This window comes from Ambystoma mexicanum, chromosome 6q (genome assembly GCF_040938575.1).
Source record: "Ambystoma mexicanum isolate Mex_15411 chromosome 6q, UKY_AmexF1_1, whole genome shotgun sequence".
Taxonomy (NCBI): Eukaryota; Metazoa; Chordata; class Amphibia; order Caudata; family Ambystomatidae; genus Ambystoma; species Ambystoma mexicanum.
The window spans coordinates 1,629,333,405-1,629,351,902 of NC_090937.1; the positions used below are offsets into that span (position 1 = coordinate 1,629,333,405).

The following is an 18,498-nucleotide window of genomic DNA, read 5'->3' on the forward strand; positions in this document are numbered from 1 at the left end:
AGCCCAGACAGGCAGGCGTTGGTGGTATAGTGGTGAGCATAGCTGCCTTCTAAGCAGTTGACCCGGGTTCGATTCCCTGCCAACGCAGATCAAATCTTTAAATTGTTCAAAATGCATTTTTTGGAAATCAGACTCATGCTGAAAGCAAAGCTGACACACTTTTCGTGAAAATCAAAACCCCATCCAGGAAAGGTTCTTGCATCCTAGTTTCTGCAACTGTCTATCGGTGAGGGGATTGAAGCGAGCAGGGCTCCTGGCCCCTCCCCGACAAAGCCCTGACGAAGGCCTGACAAAGGCCTATTCGCCTTGCCCTGACGGGCCTTGGTCCCAGCAGGCCACCGAGCACAGCACCTCAGCCTATTAGAGTGAGGTTTCAGGATCTCTCTCATCCTGTAAACCAACATACTGAAGAAGGTGAAACGTGTGGCTGCGCTCCTCACATGCTGAAGCAGCAGCAGCCCTTTCCCTGAAGCAAAGTTCCTTCATTCCTCCCTCCCATAACCCTTAGCAGGGGATTTATGGTAATTGAGTTGAGTTTCCAAACTGGCCCTTCCTTCCTTCCTTCCCATATCTGCCAGCTCGAGAAGGCTTGTTTTGTTGCACCTGGGAAGTAAAGTATCTATTTGCGAGAGAGAGAGAATGAGAGAGAGAGACAGAGAGAGAGAGAGACAGAGAGAGAAGGGGAAGGGGTGTTGGCAGTTAGGGTGTGAGCTAGAGAAATGAGGCCTGTCTGCAAAAGGCCATGGGATGGGAGTGCGTGGTTGCAGGTTGTTTGGCTTTGTAAGGCCTACTGCCCGCTTCACTCGAAAATGGGTCTAGGGTTGTCGGTTTGTAGGCTGTAAAAGCCCAGAAAAGCTTTTGTTCTCCAACCAGCAGAGTGGCGCAGCGGAAGCGTGCTGGGCCCATAACCCAGAGGTCGATGGATCGAAACCATCCTCTGCTAACTTTTTTCAAATTATGTTTTTGTGTCATGGCATTAGGGCACAAAGAGCTGTAAGTGCCTGGATGCAATGTCATTCCTTGAACTTGCTGCCTCGTTCCACTCTTGCGCTAAATAGGAGAGGGTCCCAGCCCAGCCAACAAAATGCACTGTTCAATCAAACCAAACTTAAAACCAAGCTCCTTTTTTAAGGGGTCCCGGGGAAATGTTGGGCTGACCGGCAAGACCTCATGATGCGAACTGCTTCTGCGTCAAACGCAAGCTTTTTTCATTCCCAGCCAATGACTTATTCTTATTTCTAAGGGCCGCTCCATCAGATAGCCCAGACAGGCAGGCGTTGGTGGTATAGTGGTGAGCATAGCTGCCTTCCAAGCAGTTGACCCGGGTTTTGATTCCCGGCCAACGCAGATCAAATCTTTAAATTGTTCAAAATGCATTTTTTGGAAATCAGACTCATGCTGAAAGCAAAGCTGACACACTTTTCGTGAAAATCAAAACCCCATCCAGGAAAGGTTCTTGCATCCTAGTCTCTGCAACTGTCTATCGGTGAGGGGATTGAAGCGAGCAGGGCTCCTGGCCCCTCCCCGACAAAGCCCTGACGAAGGCCTGACAAAGGCCTATTCGCCTTGCCCTGACGGGCCTTGGTCCCAGCAGGCCACCGAGCACAGCACCTCAGCCTATTAGAGTGAGGTTTCAGGATCTCTCTCATCCTGTAAACCAACATACTGAAGAAGGTGAAACGTGTGGCTGCGCTCCTCACATGCTGAAGCAGCAGCAGCCCTTTCCCTGAAGCAAAGTTCCTTCATTCCTCCCTCCCATAACCCTTAGCAGGGGATTTATGGTAATTGAGTTGAGTTTCCAAACTGGCCCTTCCTTCCTTCCTTCCCATATCTGCCAGCTCGAGAAGGCTTGTTTTGTTGCACCTGGGAAGTAAAGTATCTATTTGCGAGAGAGAGAGAATGAGAGAGAGAGACAGAGAGAGAGAGACAGAGAGAGAAGGGGAAGGGGTGTTGGCAGTTAGGGTGTGAGCTAGAGAAATGAGGCCTGTCTGCAAAAGGCCATGGGATGGGAGTGCGTGGTTGCAGGTTGTTTGGCTTTGTAAGGCCTACTGCCCGCTTCACTCGAAACTGGGTCTAGGGTTGTCGGTTTGTAGGCTGTAAAAGCCCAGAAAAGCTCTTGTTCTCCAACCAGCAGAGTGGCGCAGCGGAAGCGTGCTGGGCCCATAACCCAGAGGTCGATGGATCGAAACCATCCTCTGCTAACTTTTTTCAAATTATGTTTTTGTGTCATGGCATTAGGGCACAAAGAGCTGTAAGTGCCTGGATGCAATGTCATTCCTTGAACTTGCTGCCTCGTTCCACTCTTGCGCTAAATAGGAGAGGGTCCCAGCCCAGCCAACAAAATGTACTGTTCAATCAAACCAAACTTAAAACCAAGCTCCTTTTTTAAGGGGTCCCGGGGAAATGTTGGGCTGACCGGCAAGACCTCATGATGCGAACTGCTTCTGCGTCAAACGCAAGCTTTTTTCATTCCCAGCCAATGACTTATTCTTATTTCTAAGGGCCGCTCCATCAGATAGCCCAGACAGGCAGGCGTTGGTGGTATAGTGGTGAGCATAGCTGCCTTCCAAGCAGTTGACCCGGGTTCGATTCCCGGCCAACGCAGATCAAATCTTTAAATTGTTCAAAATGCATTTTTTGGAAATCAGACTCATGCTGAAAGCAAAGCTGACACACTTTTCGTGAAAATCAAAACCCCATCCAGGAAAGGTTCTTGCATCCTAGTTTCTGCAACTGTCTATCGGTGAGGGGATTGAAGCGAGCAGGGCTCCTGGCCCCTCCCCGACAAAGCCCTGACGAAGGCCTGACAAAGGCCTATTCGCCTTGCCCTGACGGGCCTTGGTCCCAGCAGGCCACCGAGCACAGCACCTCAGCCTATTAGAGTGAGGTTTCAGGATCTCTCTCATCCTGTAAACCAACATACTGAAGAAGGTGAAACGTGTGGCTGCGCTCCTCACATGCTGAAGCAGCAGCAGCCCTTTCCCTGAAGCAAAGTTCCTTCATTCCTCCCTCCCATAACCCTTAGCAGGGGATTTATGGTAATTGAGTTGAGTTTCCAAACTGGCCCTTCCTTCCTTCCTTCCCATATCTGCCAGCTCGAGAAGGCTTGTTTTGTTGCACCTGGGAAGTAAAGTATCTATTTGCGAGAGAGAGAGAATGAGAGAGAGAGACAGAGAGAGAGAGACAGAGAGAGAAGGGGAAGGGGTGTTGGCAGTTAGGGTGTGAGCTAGAGAAATGAGGCCTGTCTGCAAAAGGCCATGGGATGGGAGTGCGTGGTTGCAGGTTGTTTGGCTTTGTAAGGCCTACTGCCCGCTTCACTCGAAACTGGGTCTAGGGTTGTCGGTTTGTAGGCTGTAAAAGCCCAGAAAAGCTCTTGTTCTCCAACCAGCAGAGTGGCGCAGCGGAAGCGTGCTGGGCCATAACCCAGAGGTCGATGGATCGAAACCATCCTCTGCTAACTTTTTTCAAATTATGTTTTTGTGTCATGGCATTAGGGCACAAAGAGCTGTAAGTGCCTGGATGCAATGTCATTCCTTGAACTTGCTGCCTCGTTCCACTCTTGCGCTAAATAGGAGAGGGTCCCAGCCCAGCCAACAAAATGTACTGTTCAATCAAACCAAACTTAAAACCAAGCTCCTTTTTTAAGGGGTCCCGGGGAAATGTTGGGCTGACCGGCAAGACCTCATGATGCGAACTGCTTCTGCGTCAAACGCAAGCTTTTTTCATTCCCAGCCAATGACTTATTCTTATTTCTAAGGGCCGCTCCATCAGATAGCCCAGACAGGCAGGCGTTGGTGGTATAGTGGTGAGCATAGCTGCCTTCCAAGCAGTTGACCCGGGTTCCATTCCCGGCCAACGCAGATCAAATCTTTAAATTGTTCAAAATGCATTTTTTGGAAATCAGACTCATGCTGAAAGCAAAGCTGACACACTTTTCGTGAAAATCAAAACCCCATCCAGGAAAGGTTCTTGCATCCTAGTTTCTGCAACTGTCTATCGGTGAGGGGATTGAAGCGAGCAGGGCTCCTGGCCCCTCCCCGACAAAGCCCTGACGAAGGCCTGACAAAGGCCTATTCGCCTTGCCCTGACGGGCCTTGGTCCCAGCAGGCCACCGAGCACAGCACCTCAGCCTATTAGAGTGAGGTTTCAGGATCTCTCTCATCCTGTAAACCAACATACTGAAGAAGGTGAAACGTGTGGCTGCGCTCCTCACATGCTGAAGCAGCAGCAGCCCTTTCCCTGAAGCAAAGTTCCTTCATTCCTCCCTCCCATAACCCTTAGCAGGGGATTTATGGTAATTGAGTTGAGTTTCCAAACTGGCCCTTCCTTCCTTCCTTCCCATATCTGCCAGCTCGAGAAGGCTTGTTTTGTTGCACCTGGGAAGTAAAGTATCTATTTGCGAGAGAGAGAGAATGAGAGAGAGAGACAGAGAGAGAGAGACAGAGAGAGAAGGGGAAGGGGTGTTGGCAGTTAGGGTGTGAGCTAGAGAAATGAGGCCTGTCTGCAAAAGGCCATGGGATGGGAGTGCGTGGTTGCAGGTTGTTTGGCTTTGTAAGGCCTACTGCCCGCTTCACTCGAAACTGGGTCTAGGGTTGTCGGTTTGTAGGCTGTAAAAGCCCAGAAAAGCTCTTGTTCTCCAACCAGCAGAGTGGCGCAGCGGAAGCGTGCTGGGCCCATAACCCAGAGGTCGATGGATCGAAACCATCCTCTGCTAACTTTTTTCAAATTATGTTTTTGTGTCATGGCATTAGGGCACAAAGAGCTGTAAGTGCCTGGATGCAATGTCATTCCTTGAACTTGCTGCCTCGTTCCACTCTTGCGCTAAATAGGAGAGGGTCCCAGCCCAGCCAACAAAATGTACTGTTCAATCAAACCAAACTTAAAACCAAGCTCCTTTTTTAAGGGGTCCCGGGGAAATGTTGGGCTGACCGGCAAGACCTCATGATGCGAACTGCTTCTGCGTCAAACGCAAGCTTTTTTCATTCCCAGCCAATGACTTATTCTTATTTCTAAGGGCCGCTCCATCAGATAGCCCAGACAGGCAGGCGTTGGTGGTATAGTGGTGAGCATAGCTGCCTTCTAAGCAGTTGACCCGGGTTCGATTCCCTGCCAACGCAGATCAAATCTTTAAATTGTTCAAAATGCATTTTTTGGAAATCAGACTCATGCTGAAAGCAAAGCTGACACACTTTTCGTGAAAATCAAAACCCCATCCAGGAAAGGTTCTTGCATCCTAGTTTCTGCAACTGTCTATCGGTGAGGGGATTGAAGCGAGCAGGGCTCCTGGCCCCTCCCCGACAAAGCCCTGACGAAGGCCTGACAAAGGCCTATTCGCCTTGCCCTGACGGGCCTTGGTCCCAGCAGGCCACCGAGCACAGCACCTCAGCCTATTAGAGTGAGGTTTCAGGATCTCTCTCATCCTGTAAACCAACATACTGAAGAAGGTGAAACGTGTGGCTGCGCTCCTCACATGCTGAAGCAGCAGCAGCCCTTTCCCTGAAGCAAAGTTCCTTCATTCCTCCCTCCCATAACCCTTAGCAGGGGATTTATGGTAATTGAGTTGAGTTTCCAAACTGGCCCTTCCTTCCTTCCTTCCCATATCTGCCAGCTCGAGAAGGCTTGTTTTGTTGCACCTGGGAAGTAAAGTATCTATTTGCGAGAGAGAGAGAATGAGAGAGAGAGACAGAGAGAGAGAGAGACAGAGAGAGAAGGGGAAGGGGTGTTGGCAGTTAGGGTGTGAGCTAGAGAAATGAGGCCTGTCTGCAAAAGGCCATGGGATGGGAGTGCGTGGTTGCAGGTTGTTTGGCTTTGTAAGGCCTACTGCCCGCTTCACTCGAAAATGGGTCTAGGGTTGTCGGTTTGTAGGCTGTAAAAGCCCAGAAAAGCTTTTGTTCTCCAACCAGCAGAGTGGCGCAGCGGAAGCGTGCTGGGCCCATAACCCAGAGGTCGATGGATCGAAACCATCCTCTGCTAACTTTTTTCAAATTATGTTTTTGTGTCATGGCATTAGGGCACAAAGAGCTGTAAGTGCCTGGATGCAATGTCATTCCTTGAACTTGCTGCCTCGTTCCACTCTTGCGCTAAATAGGAGAGGGTCCCAGCCCAGCCAACAAAATGCACTGTTCAATCAAACCAAACTTAAAACCAAGCTCCTTTTTTAAGGGGTCCCGGGGAAATGTTGGGCTGACCGGCAAGACCTCATGATGCGAACTGCTTCTGCGTCAAACGCAAGCTTTTTTCATTCCCAGCCAATGACTTATTCTTATTTCTAAGGGCCGCTCCATCAGATAGCCCAGACAGGCAGGCGTTGGTGGTATAGTGGTGAGCATAGCTGCCTTCCAAGCAGTTGACCCGGGTTTTGATTCCCGGCCAACGCAGATCAAATCTTTAAATTGTTCAAAATGCATTTTTTGGAAATCAGACTCATGCTGAAAGCAAAGCTGACACACTTTTCGTGAAAATCAAAACCCCATCCAGGAAAGGTTCTTGCATCCTAGTCTCTGCAACTGTCTATCGGTGAGGGGATTGAAGCGAGCAGGGCTCCTGGCCCCTCCCCGACAAAGCCCTGACGAAGGCCTGACAAAGGCCTATTCGCCTTGCCCTGACGGGCCTTGGTCCCAGCAGGCCACCGAGCACAGCACCTCAGCCTATTAGAGTGAGGTTTCAGGATCTCTCTCATCCTGTAAACCAACATACTGAAGAAGGTGAAACGTGTGGCTGCGCTCCTCACATGCTGAAGCAGCAGCAGCCCTTTCCCTGAAGCAAAGTTCCTTCATTCCTCCCTCCCATAACCCTTAGCAGGGGATTTATGGTAATTGAGTTGAGTTTCCAAACTGGCCCTTCCTTCCTTCCTTCCCATATCTGCCAGCTCGAGAAGGCTTGTTTTGTTGCACCTGGGAAGTAAAGTATCTATTTGCGAGAGAGAGAGAATGAGAGAGAGAGACAGAGAGAGAGAGACAGAGAGAGAAGGGGAAGGGGTGTTGGCAGTTAGGGTGTGAGCTAGAGAAATGAGGCCTGTCTGCAAAAGGCCATGGGATGGGAGTGCGTGGTTGCAGGTTGTTTGGCTTTGTAAGGCCTACTGCCCGCTTCACTCGAAACTGGGTCTAGGGTTGTCGGTTTGTAGGCTGTAAAAGCCCAGAAAAGCTCTTGTTCTCCAACCAGCAGAGTGGCGCAGCGGAAGCGTGCTGGGCCCATAACCCAGAGGTCGATGGATCGAAACCATCCTCTGCTAACTTTTTTCAAATTATGTTTTTGTGTCATGGCATTAGGGCACAAAGAGCTGTAAGTGCCTGGATGCAATGTCATTCCTTGAACTTGCTGCCTCGTTCCACTCTTGCGCTAAATAGGAGAGGGTCCCAGCCCAGCCAACAAAATGTACTGTTCAATCAAACCAAACTTAAAACCAAGCTCCTTTTTTAAGGGGTCCCGGGGAAATGTTGGGCTGACCGGCAAGACCTCATGATGCGAACTGCTTCTGCGTCAAACGCAAGCTTTTTTCATTCCCAGCCAATGACTTATTCTTATTTCTAAGGGCCGCTCCATCAGATAGCCCAGACAGGCAGGCGTTGGTGGTATAGTGGTGAGCATAGCTGCCTTCCAAGCAGTTGACCCGGGTTCGATTCCCGGCCAACGCAGATCAAATCTTTAAATTGTTCAAAATGCATTTTTTGGAAATCAGACTCATGCTGAAAGCAAAGCTGACACACTTTTCGTGAAAATCAAAACCCCATCCAGGAAAGGTTCTTGCATCCTAGTTTCTGCAACTGTCTATCGGTGAGGGGATTGAAGCGAGCAGGGCTCCTGGCCCCTCCCCGACAAAGCCCTGACGAAGGCCTGACAAAGGCCTATTCGCCTTGCCCTGACGGGCCTTGGTCCCAGCAGGCCACCGAGCACAGCACCTCAGCCTATTAGAGTGAGGTTTCAGGATCTCTCTCATCCTGTAAACCAACATACTGAAGAAGGTGAAACGTGTGGCTGCGCTCCTCACATGCTGAAGCAGCAGCAGCCCTTTCCCTGAAGCAAAGTTCCTTCATTCCTCCCTCCCATAACCCTTAGCAGGGGATTTATGGTAATTGAGTTGAGTTTCCAAACTGGCCCTTCCTTCCTTCCTTCCCATATCTGCCAGCTCGAGAAGGCTTGTTTTGTTGCACCTGGGAAGTAAAGTATCTATTTGCGAGAGAGAGAGAATGAGAGAGAGAGACAGAGAGAGAGAGACAGAGAGAGAAGGGGAAGGGGTGTTGGCAGTTAGGGTGTGAGCTAGAGAAATGAGGCCTGTCTGCAAAAGGCCATGGGATGGGAGTGCGTGGTTGCAGGTTGTTTGGCTTTGTAAGGCCTACTGCCCGCTTCACTCGAAACTGGGTCTAGGGTTGTCGGTTTGTAGGCTGTAAAAGCCCAGAAAAGCTCTTGTTCTCCAACCAGCAGAGTGGCGCAGCGGAAGCGTGCTGGGCCATAACCCAGAGGTCGATGGATCGAAACCATCCTCTGCTAACTTTTTTCAAATTATGTTTTTGTGTCATGGCATTAGGGCACAAAGAGCTGTAAGTGCCTGGATGCAATGTCATTCCTTGAACTTGCTGCCTCGTTCCACTCTTGCGCTAAATAGGAGAGGGTCCCAGCCCAGCCAACAAAATGTACTGTTCAATCAAACCAAACTTAAAACCAAGCTCCTTTTTTAAGGGGTCCCGGGGAAATGTTGGGCTGACCGGCAAGACCTCATGATGCGAACTGCTTCTGCGTCAAACGCAAGCTTTTTTCATTCCCAGCCAATGACTTATTCTTATTTCTAAGGGCCGCTCCATCAGATAGCCCAGACAGGCAGGCGTTGGTGGTATAGTGGTGAGCATAGCTGCCTTCCAAGCAGTTGACCCGGGTTCCATTCCCGGCCAACGCAGATCAAATCTTTAAATTGTTCAAAATGCATTTTTTGGAAATCAGACTCATGCTGAAAGCAAAGCTGACACACTTTTCGTGAAAATCAAAACCCCATCCAGGAAAGGTTCTTGCATCCTAGTTTCTGCAACTGTCTATCGGTGAGGGGATTGAAGCGAGCAGGGCTCCTGGCCCCTCCCCGACAAAGCCCTGACGAAGGCCTGACAAAGGCCTATTCGCCTTGCCCTGACGGGCCTTGGTCCCAGCAGGCCACCGAGCACAGCACCTCAGCCTATTAGAGTGAGGTTTCAGGATCTCTCTCATCCTGTAAACCAACATACTGAAGAAGGTGAAACGTGTGGCTGCGCTCCTCACATGCTGAAGCAGCAGCAGCCCTTTCCCTGAAGCAAAGTTCCTTCATTCCTCCCTCCCATAACCCTTAGCAGGGGATTTATGGTAATTGAGTTGAGTTTCCAAACTGGCCCTTCCTTCCTTCCTTCCCATATCTGCCAGCTCGAGAAGGCTTGTTTTGTTGCACCTGGGAAGTAAAGTATCTATTTGCGAGAGAGAGAGAATGAGAGAGAGAGACAGAGAGAGAGAGACAGAGAGAGAAGGGGAAGGGGTGTTGGCAGTTAGGGTGTGAGCTAGAGAAATGAGGCCTGTCTGCAAAAGGCCATGGGATGGGAGTGCGTGGTTGCAGGTTGTTTGGCTTTGTAAGGCCTACTGCCCGCTTCACTCGAAACTGGGTCTAGGGTTGTCGGTTTGTAGGCTGTAAAAGCCCAGAAAAGCTCTTGTTCTCCAACCAGCAGAGTGGCGCAGCGGAAGCGTGCTGGGCCCATAACCCAGAGGTCGATGGATCGAAACCATCCTCTGCTAACTTTTTTCAAATTATGTTTTTGTGTCATGGCATTAGGGCACAAAGAGCTGTAAGTGCCTGGATGCAATGTCATTCCTTGAACTTGCTGCCTCGTTCCACTCTTGCGCTAAATAGGAGAGGGTCCCAGCCCAGCCAACAAAATGTACTGTTCAATCAAACCAAACTTAAAACCAAGCTCCTTTTTTAAGGGGTCCCGGGGAAATGTTGGGCTGACCGGCAAGACCTCATGATGCGAACTGCTTCTGCGTCAAACGCAAGCTTTTTTCATTCCCAGCCAATGACTTATTCTTATTTCTAAGGGCCGCTCCATCAGATAGCCCAGACAGGCAGGCGTTGGTGGTATAGTGGTGAGCATAGCTGCCTTCCAAGCAGTTGACCCGGGTTCGATTCCCGGCCAACGCAGATCAAATCTTTAAATTGTTCAAAATGCATTTTTTGGAAATCAGACTCATGCTGAAAGCAAAGCTGACACACTTTTCGTGAAAATCAAAACCCCATCCAGGAAAGGTTCTTGCATCCTAGTTTCTGCAACTGTCTATCGGTGAGGGGATTGAAGCGAGCAGGGCTCCTGGCCCCTCCCCGACAAAGCCCTGACGAAGGCCTGACAAAGGCCTATTCGCCTTGCCCTGACGGGCCTTGGTCCCAGCAGGCCACCGAGCACAGCACCTCAGCCTATTAGAGTGAGGTTTCAGGATCTCTCTCATCCTGTAAACCAACATACTGAAGAAGGTGAAACGTGTGGCTGCGCTCCTCACATGCTGAAGCAGCAGCAGCCCTTTCCCTGAAGCAAAGTTCCTTCATTCCTCCCTCCCATAACCCTTAGCAGGGGATTTATGGTAATTGAGTTGAGTTTCCAAACTGGCCCTTCCTTCCTTCCTTCCCATATCTGCCAGCTCGAGAAGGCTTGTTTTGTTGCCCCTGGGAAGTAAAGTATCTATTTGCGAGAGAGAGAGAATGAGAGAGAGAGACAGAGAGAGAGAGACAGAGAGAGAAGGGGAAGGGGTGTTGGCAGTTAGGGTGTGAGCTAGAGAAATGAGGCCTGTCTGCAAAAGGCCATGGGATGGGAGTGCGTGGTTGCAGGTTGTTTGGCTTTGTAAGGCCTACTGCCCGCTTCACTCGAAACTGGGTCTAGGGTTGTCGGTTTGTAGGCTGTAAAAGCCCAGAAAAGCTCTTGTTCTCCAACCAGCAGAGTGGCGCAGCGGAAGCGTGCTGGGCCCATAACCCAGAGGTCGATGGATCGAAACCATCCTCTGCTAACTTTTTTCAAATTATGTTTTTGTGTCATGGCATTAGGGCACAAAGAGCTGTAAGTGCCTGGATGCAATGTCATTCCTTGAACTTGCTGCCTCGTTCCACTCTTGCGCTAAATAGGAGAGGGTCCCAGCCCAGCCAACAAAATGTACTGTTCAATCAAACCAAACTTAAAACCAAGCTCCTTTTTTAAGGGGTCCCGGGGAAATGTTGGGCTGACCGGCAAGACCTCATGATGCGAACTGCTTCTGCGTCAAACGCAAGCTTTTTTCATTCCCAGCCAATGACTTATTCTTATTTCTAAGGGCCGCTCCATCAGATAGCCCAGACAGGCAGGCGTTGGTGGTATAGTGGTGAGCATAGCTGCCTTCCAAGCAGTTGACCCGGGTTCGATTCCCGGCCAACGCAGATCAAATCTTTAAATTGTTCAAAATGCATTTTTTGGAAATCAGACTCATGCTGAAAGCAAAGCTGACACACTTTTCGTGAAAATCAAAACCCCATCCAGGAAAGGTTCTTGCATCCTAGTTTCTGCAACTGTCTATCGGTGAGGGGATTGAAGCGAGCAGGGCTCCTGGCACCTCCCCGACAAAGCCCTGACGAAGGCCTGACAAAGGCCTATTCGCCTTGCCCTGACGGGCCTTGGTCCCAGCAGGCCACCGAGCACAGCACCTCAGCCTATTAGAGTGAGGTTTCAGGATCTCTCTCATCCTGTAAACCAACATACTGAAGAAGGTGAAACGTGTGGCTGCGCTCCTCACATGCTGAAGCAGCAGCAGCCCTTTCCCTGAAGCAAAGTTCCTTCATTCCTCCCTCCCATAACCCTTAGCAGGGGATTTATGGTAATTGAGTTGAGTTTCCAAACTGGCCCTTCCTTCCTTCCTTCCCATATCTGCCAGCTCGAGAAGGCTTGTTTTGTTGCCCCTGGGAAGTAAAGTATCTATTTGCGAGAGAGAGAGAATGAGAGAGAGAGACAGAGAGAGAGAGAGACAGAGAGAGAAGGGGAAGGGGTGTTGGCAGTTAGGGTGTGAGCTAGAGAAATGAGGCCTGTCTGCAAAAGGCCATGGGATGGGAGTGCGTGGTTGCAGGTTGTTTGGCTTTGTAAGGCCTACTGCCCGCTTCACTCGAAACTGGGTCTAGGGTTGTCGGTTTGTAGGCTGTAAAAGCCCAGAAAAGCTCTTGTTCTCCAACCAGCAGAGTGGCGCAGCGGAAGCGTGCTGGGCCCATAACCCAGAGGTCGATGGATCGAAACCATCCTCTGCTAACTTTTTTCAAATTATGTTTTTGTGTCATGGCATTAGGGCACAAAGAGCTGTAAGTGCCTGGATGCAATGTCATTCCTTGAACTTGCTGCCTCGTTCCACTCTTGCGCTAAATAGGAGAGGGTCCCAGCCCAGCCAACAAAATGTACTGTTCAATCAAACCAAACTTAAAACCAAGCTCCTTTTTTAAGGGGTCCCGGGGAAATGTTGGGCTGACCGGCAAGACCTCATGATGCGAACTGCTTCTGCGTCAAACGCAAGCTTTTTTCATTCCCAGCCAATGACTTATTCTTATTTCTAAGGGCCGCTCCATCAGATAGCCCAGACAGGCAGGCGTTGGTGGTATAGTGGTGAGCATAGCTGCCTTCCAAGCAGTTGACCCGGGTTCGATTCACGGCCAACGCAGATCAAATCTTTAAATTGTTCAAAATGCATTTTTTGGAAATCAGACTCATGCTGAAAGCAAAGCTGACACACTTTTCGTGAAAATCAAAACCCCATCCAGGAAAGGTTCTTGCATCCTAGTTTCTGCAACTGTCTATCGGTGAGGGGATTGAAGCGAGCAGGGCTCCTGGCCCCTCCCCGACAAAGCCCTGACGAAGGCCTGACAAAGGCCTATTCGCCTTGCCCTGACGGGCCTTGGTCCCAGCAGGCCACCGAGCACAGCACCTCAGCCTATTAGAGTGAGGTTTCAGGATCTCTCTCATCCTGTAAACCAACATACTGAAGAAGGTGAAACGTGTGGCTGCGCTCCTCACATGCTGAAGCAGCAGCAGCCCTTTCCCTGAAGCAAAGTTCCTTCATTCCTCCCTCCCATAACCCTTAGCAGGGGATTTATGGTAATTGAGTTGAGTTTCCAAACTGGCCCTTCCTTCCTTCCTTCCCATATCTGCCAGCTCGAGAAGGCTTGTTTTGTTGCCCCTGGGAAGTAAAGTATCTATTTGCGAGAGAGAGAGAATGAGAGAGAGAGACAGAGAGAGAGAGACAGAGAGAGAAGGGGAAGGGGTGTTGGCAGTTAGGGTGTGAGCTAGAGAAATGAGGCCTGTCTGCAAAAGGCCATGGGATGGGAGTGCGTGGTTGCAGGTTGTTTGGCTTTGTAAGGCCTACTGCCTGCTTCACTCGAAACTGGGTCTAGGGTTGTCGGTTTGTAGGCTGTAAAAGCCCAGAAAAGCTCTTGTTCTCCAACCAGCAGAGTGGCGCAGCGGAAGCGTGCTGGGCCCATAACCCAGAGGTCGATGGATCGAAACCATCCTCTGCTAACTTTTTTCAAATTATGTTTTTGTGTCATGGCATTAGGGCACAAAGAGCTGTAAGTGCCTGGATGCAATGTCATTCCTTGAACTTGCTGCCTCGTTCCACTCTTGCGCTAAATAGGAGAGGGTCCCAGCCCAGCCAACAAAATGCACTGTTCAATCAAACCAAACTTAAAACCAAGCTCCTTTTTTAAGGGGTCCCGGGGAAATGTTGGGCTGACCGGCAAGACCTCATGATGCAAACTGCTTCTGCGTCAAACGCAAGCTTTTTTCATTCCCAGCCAATGACTTATTCTTATTTCTAAGGGCCGCTCCATCAGATAGCCCAGACAGGCAGGCGTTGGTGGTATAGTGGTGAGCATAGCTGCCTTCCAAGCAGTTGACCCGGGTTCGATTCCCGGCCAACGCAGATCAAATCTTTAAATTGTTCAAAATGCATTTTTTGGAAATCAGACTCATGCTGAAAGCAAAGCTGACACATTTTTCGTGAAAATCAAAACCCCATCCAGGAAAGTTTCTTGCATCCTAGTTTCTGCAACTGTCTATCGGTGAGGGGATTGAAGCGAGCAGGGCTCCTGGCCCCTCCCCGACAAAGCCCTGACGAAGGCCTGACAAAGGCCTATTCGCCTTGCCCTGACGGGCCTTGGTCCCAGCAGGCCACCGAGCACAGCACCTCAGCCTATTAGAGTGAGGTTTCAGGATCTCTCTCATCCTGTAAACCAACATACTGAAGAAGGTGAAACGTGTGGCTGCGCTCCTCACATGCTGAAGCAGCAGCTGCCCTTTCCCTGAAGCAAAGTTCCTTCATTCCTCCCTCCCATAACCCTTAGCAGGGGATTTATGGTAATTGAGTTGAGTTTCCAAACTGGCCCTTCCTTCCTTCCTTCCCATATCTGCCAGCTCGAGAAGGCTTGTTTTGTTGCACCTGGGAAGTAAAGTATCTATTTGCGAGAGAGAGAGAATGAGAGAGAGAGACAGAGAGAGAGAGACAGAGAGAGAAGGGGAAGGGGTGTTGGCAGTTAGGGTGTGAGCTAGAGAAATGAGGCCTGTCTGCAAAAGGCCATGGGATGGGAGTGCGTGGTTGCAGGTTGTTTGGCTTTGTAAGGCCTACTGCCCGCTTCACTCGAAACTGGGTCTAGGGTTGTCGGTTTGTAGGCTGTAAAAGCCCAGAAAAGCTCTTGTTCTCCAACCAGCAGAGTGGCGCAGCGGAAGCGTGCTGGGCCATAACCCAGAGGTCGATGGATCGAAACCATCCTCTGCTAACTTTTTTCAAATTATGTTTTTGTGTCATGGCATTAGGGCACAAAGAGCTGTAAGTGCCTGGATGCAATGTCATTCCTTGAACTTGCTGCCTCGTTCCACTCTTGCGCTAAATAGGAGAGGGTCCCAGCCCAGCCAACAAAATGTACTGTTCAATCAAACCAAACTTAAAACCAAGCTCCTTTTTTAAGGGGTCCCGGGGAAATGTTGGGCTGACCGGCAAGACCTCATGATGCGAACTGCTTCTGCGTCAAACGCAAGCTTTTTTCATTCCCAGCCAATGACTTATTCTTATTTCTAAGGGCCGCTCCATCAGATAGCCCAGACAGGCAGGCGTTGGTGGTATAGTGGTGAGCATAGCTGCCTTCCAAGCAGTTGACCCGGGTTCCATTCCCGGCCAACGCAGATCAAATCTTTAAATTGTTCAAAATGCATTTTTTGGAAATCAGACTCATGCTGAAAGCAAAGCTGACACACTTTTCGTGAAAATCAAAACCCCATCCAGGAAAGGTTCTTGCATCCTAGTTTCTGCAACTGTCTATCGGTGAGGGGATTGAAGCGAGCAGGGCTCCTGGCCCCTCCCCGACAAAGCCCTGACGAAGGCCTGACAAAGGCCTATTCGCCTTGCCCTGACGGGCCTTGGTCCCAGCAGGCCACCGAGCACAGCACCTCAGCCTATTAGAGTGAGGTTTCAGGATCTCTCTCATCCTGTAAACCAACATACTGAAGAAGGTGAAACGTGTGGCTGCGCTCCTCACATGCTGAAGCAGCAGCAGCCCTTTCCCTGAAGCAAAGTTCCTTCATTCCTCCCTCCCATAACCCTTAGCAGGGGATTTATGGTAATTGAGTTGAGTTTCCAAACTGGCCCTTCCTTCCTTCCTTCCCATATCTGCCAGCTCGAGAAGGCTTGTTTTGTTGCACCTGGGAAGTAAAGTATCTATTTGCGAGAGAGAGAGAATGAGAGAGAGAGACAGAGAGAGAGAGACAGAGAGAGAAGGGGAAGGGGTGTTGGCAGTTAGGGTGTGAGCTAGAGAAATGAGGCCTGTCTGCAAAAGGCCATGGGATGGGAGTGCGTGGTTGCAGGTTGTTTGGCTTTGTAAGGCCTACTGCCCGCTTCACTCGAAACTGGGTCTAGGGTTGTCGGTTTGTAGGCTGTAAAAGCCCAGAAAAGCTCTTGTTCTCCAACCAGCAGAGTGGCGCAGCGGAAGCGTGCTGGGCCCATAACCCAGAGGTCGATGGATCGAAACCATCCTCTGCTAACTTTTTTCAAATTATGTTTTTGTGTCATGGCATTAGGGCACAAAGAGCTGTAAGTGCCTGGATGCAATGTCATTCCTTGAACTTGCTGCCTCGTTCCACTCTTGCGCTAAATAGGAGAGGGTCCCAGCCCAGCCAACAAAATGTACTGTTCAATCAAACCAAACTTAAAACCAAGCTCCTTTTTTAAGGGGTCCCGGGGAAATGTTGGGCTGACCGGCAAGACCTCATGATGCGAACTGCTTCTGCGTCAAACGCAAGCTTTTTTCATTCCCAGCCAATGACTTATTCTTATTTCTAAGGGCCGCTCCATCAGATAGCCCAGACAGGCAGGCGTTGGTGGTATAGTGGTGAGCATAGCTGCCTTCCAAGCAGTTGACCCGGGTTCGATTCCCGGCCAACGCAGATCAAATCTTTAAATTGTTCAAAATGCATTTTTTGGAAATCAGACTCATGCTGAAAGCAAAGCTGACACACTTTTCGTGAAAATCAAAACCCCATCCAGGAAAGGTTCTTGCATCCTAGTTTCTGCAACTGTCTATCGGTGAGGGGATTGAAGCGAGCAGGGCTCCTGGCCCCTCCCCGACAAAGCCCTGACGAAGGCCTGACAAAGGCCTATTCGCCTTGCCCTGACGGGCCTTGGTCCCAGCAGGCCACCGAGCACAGCACCTCAGCCTATTAGAGTGAGGTTTCAGGATCTCTCTCATCCTGTAAACCAACATACTGAAGAAGGTGAAACGTGTGGCTGCGCTCCTCACATGCTGAAGCAGCAGCAGCCCTTTCCCTGAAGCAAAGTTCCTTCATTCCTCCCTCCCATAACCCTTAGCAGGGGATTTATGGTAATTGAGTTGAGTTTCCAAACTGGCCCTTCCTTCCTTCCTTCCCATATCTGCCAGCTCGAGAAGGCTTGTTTTGTTGCCCCTGGGAAGTAAAGTATCTATTTGCGAGAGAGAGAGAATGAGAGAGAGAGACAGAGAGAGAGAGACAGAGAGAGAAGGGGAAGGGGTGTTGGCAGTTAGGGTGTGAGCTAGAGAAATGAGGCCTGTCTGCAAAAGGCCATGGGATGGGAGTGCGTGGTTGCAGGTTGTTTGGCTTTGTAAGGCCTACTGCCCGCTTCACTCGAAACTGGGTCTAGGGTTGTCGGTTTGTAGGCTGTAAAAGCCCAGAAAAGCTCTTGTTCTCCAACCAGCAGAGTGGCGCAGCGGAAGCGTGCTGGGCCCATAACCCAGAGGTCGATGGATCGAAACCATCCTCTGCTAACTTTTTTCAAATTATGTTTTTGTGTCATGGCATTAGGGCACAAAGAGCTGTAAGTGCCTGGATGCAATGTCATTCCTTGAACTTGCTGCCTCGTTCCACTCTTGCGCTAAATAGGAGAGGGTCCCAGCCCAGCCAACAAAATGTACTGTTCAATCAAACCAAACTTAAAACCAAGCTCCTTTTTTAAGGGGTCCCGGGGAAATGTTGGGCTGACCGGCAAGACCTCATGATGCGAACTGCTTCTGCGTCAAACGCAAGCTTTTTTCATTCCCAGCCAATGACTTATTCTTATTTCTAAGGGCCGCTCCATCAGATAGCCCAGACAGGCAGGCGTTGGTGGTATAGTGGTGAGCATAGCTGCCTTCCAAGCAGTTGACCCGGGTTCGATTCCCGGCCAACGCAGATCAAATCTTTAAATTGTTCAAAATGCATTTTTTGGAAATCAGACTCATGCTGAAAGCAAAGCTGACACACTTTTCGTGAAAATCAAAACCCCATCCAGGAAAGGTTCTTGCATCCTAGTTTCTGCAACTGTCTATCGGTGAGGGGATTGAAGCGAGCAGGGCTCCTGGCACCTCCCCGACAAAGCCCTGACGAAGGCCTGACAAAGGCCTATTCGCCTTGCCCTGACGGGCCTTGGTCCCAGCAGGCCACCGAGCACAGCACCTCAGCCTATTAGAGTGAGGTTTCAGGATCTCTCTCATCCTGTAAACCAACATACTGAAGAAGGTGAAACGTGTGGCTGCGCTCCTCACATGCTGAAGCAGCAGCAGCCCTTTCCCTGAAGCAAAGTTCCTTCATTCCTCCCTCCCATAACCCTTAGCAGGGGATTTATGGTAATTGAGTTGAGTTTCCAAACTGGCCCTTCCTTCCTTCCTTCCCATATCTGCCAGCTCGAGAAGGCTTGTTTTGTTGCCCCTGGGAAGTAAAGTATCTATTTGCGAGAGAGAGAGAATGAGAGAGAGAGACAGAGAGAGAGAGAGACAGAGAGAGAAGGGGAAGGGGTGTTGGCAGTTAGGGTGTGAGCTAGAGAAATGAGGCCTGTCTGCAAAAGGCCATGGGATGGGAGTGCGTGGTTGCAGGTTGTTTGGCTTTGTAAGGCCTACTGCCCGCTTCACTCGAAACTGGGTCTAGGGTTGTCGGTTTGTAGGCTGTAAAAGCCCAGAAAAGCTCTTGTTCTCCAACCAGCAGAGTGGCGCAGCGGAAGCGT

At 50.1% G+C, this 18,498-nt stretch overlaps 7 non-coding genes across 7 annotated transcripts; all 7 read left to right on the forward strand.

Annotated features, from left to right (window-relative positions):
- Positions 1-2,532: 2,532 nt before the first annotated feature.
- Positions 2,533-2,604, forward strand: TRNAG-UCC (transfer RNA glycine (anticodon UCC)). Its single transcript has one exon. It is a non-coding gene; the product is annotated as a tRNA-Gly (tRNA).
- A 4,958-nt stretch (positions 2,605-7,562) lies between these two features.
- Positions 7,563-7,634, forward strand: TRNAG-UCC (transfer RNA glycine (anticodon UCC)). Its single transcript has one exon. It is a non-coding gene; the product is annotated as a tRNA-Gly (tRNA).
- Positions 7,635-10,075: 2,441 nt separating this feature from the next.
- Positions 10,076-10,147, forward strand: TRNAG-UCC (transfer RNA glycine (anticodon UCC)). Its single transcript has one exon. It is a non-coding gene; the product is annotated as a tRNA-Gly (tRNA).
- A 1,185-nt stretch (positions 10,148-11,332) lies between these two features.
- Positions 11,333-11,404, forward strand: TRNAG-UCC (transfer RNA glycine (anticodon UCC)). Its single transcript has one exon. It is a non-coding gene; the product is annotated as a tRNA-Gly (tRNA).
- Positions 11,405-13,848: 2,444 nt separating this feature from the next.
- TRNAG-UCC (transfer RNA glycine (anticodon UCC)) lies at positions 13,849-13,920 on the forward strand. The gene has a single exon. It is a non-coding gene; the product is annotated as a tRNA-Gly (tRNA).
- A 2,441-nt stretch (positions 13,921-16,361) lies between these two features.
- On the forward strand, positions 16,362-16,433 carry TRNAG-UCC (transfer RNA glycine (anticodon UCC)). Its single transcript has one exon. It is a non-coding gene; the product is annotated as a tRNA-Gly (tRNA).
- Positions 16,434-17,618: 1,185 nt separating this feature from the next.
- Positions 17,619-17,690, forward strand: TRNAG-UCC (transfer RNA glycine (anticodon UCC)). Its single transcript has one exon. It is a non-coding gene; the product is annotated as a tRNA-Gly (tRNA).
- The last annotated feature ends 808 nt before the right edge of the window (positions 17,691-18,498 follow it).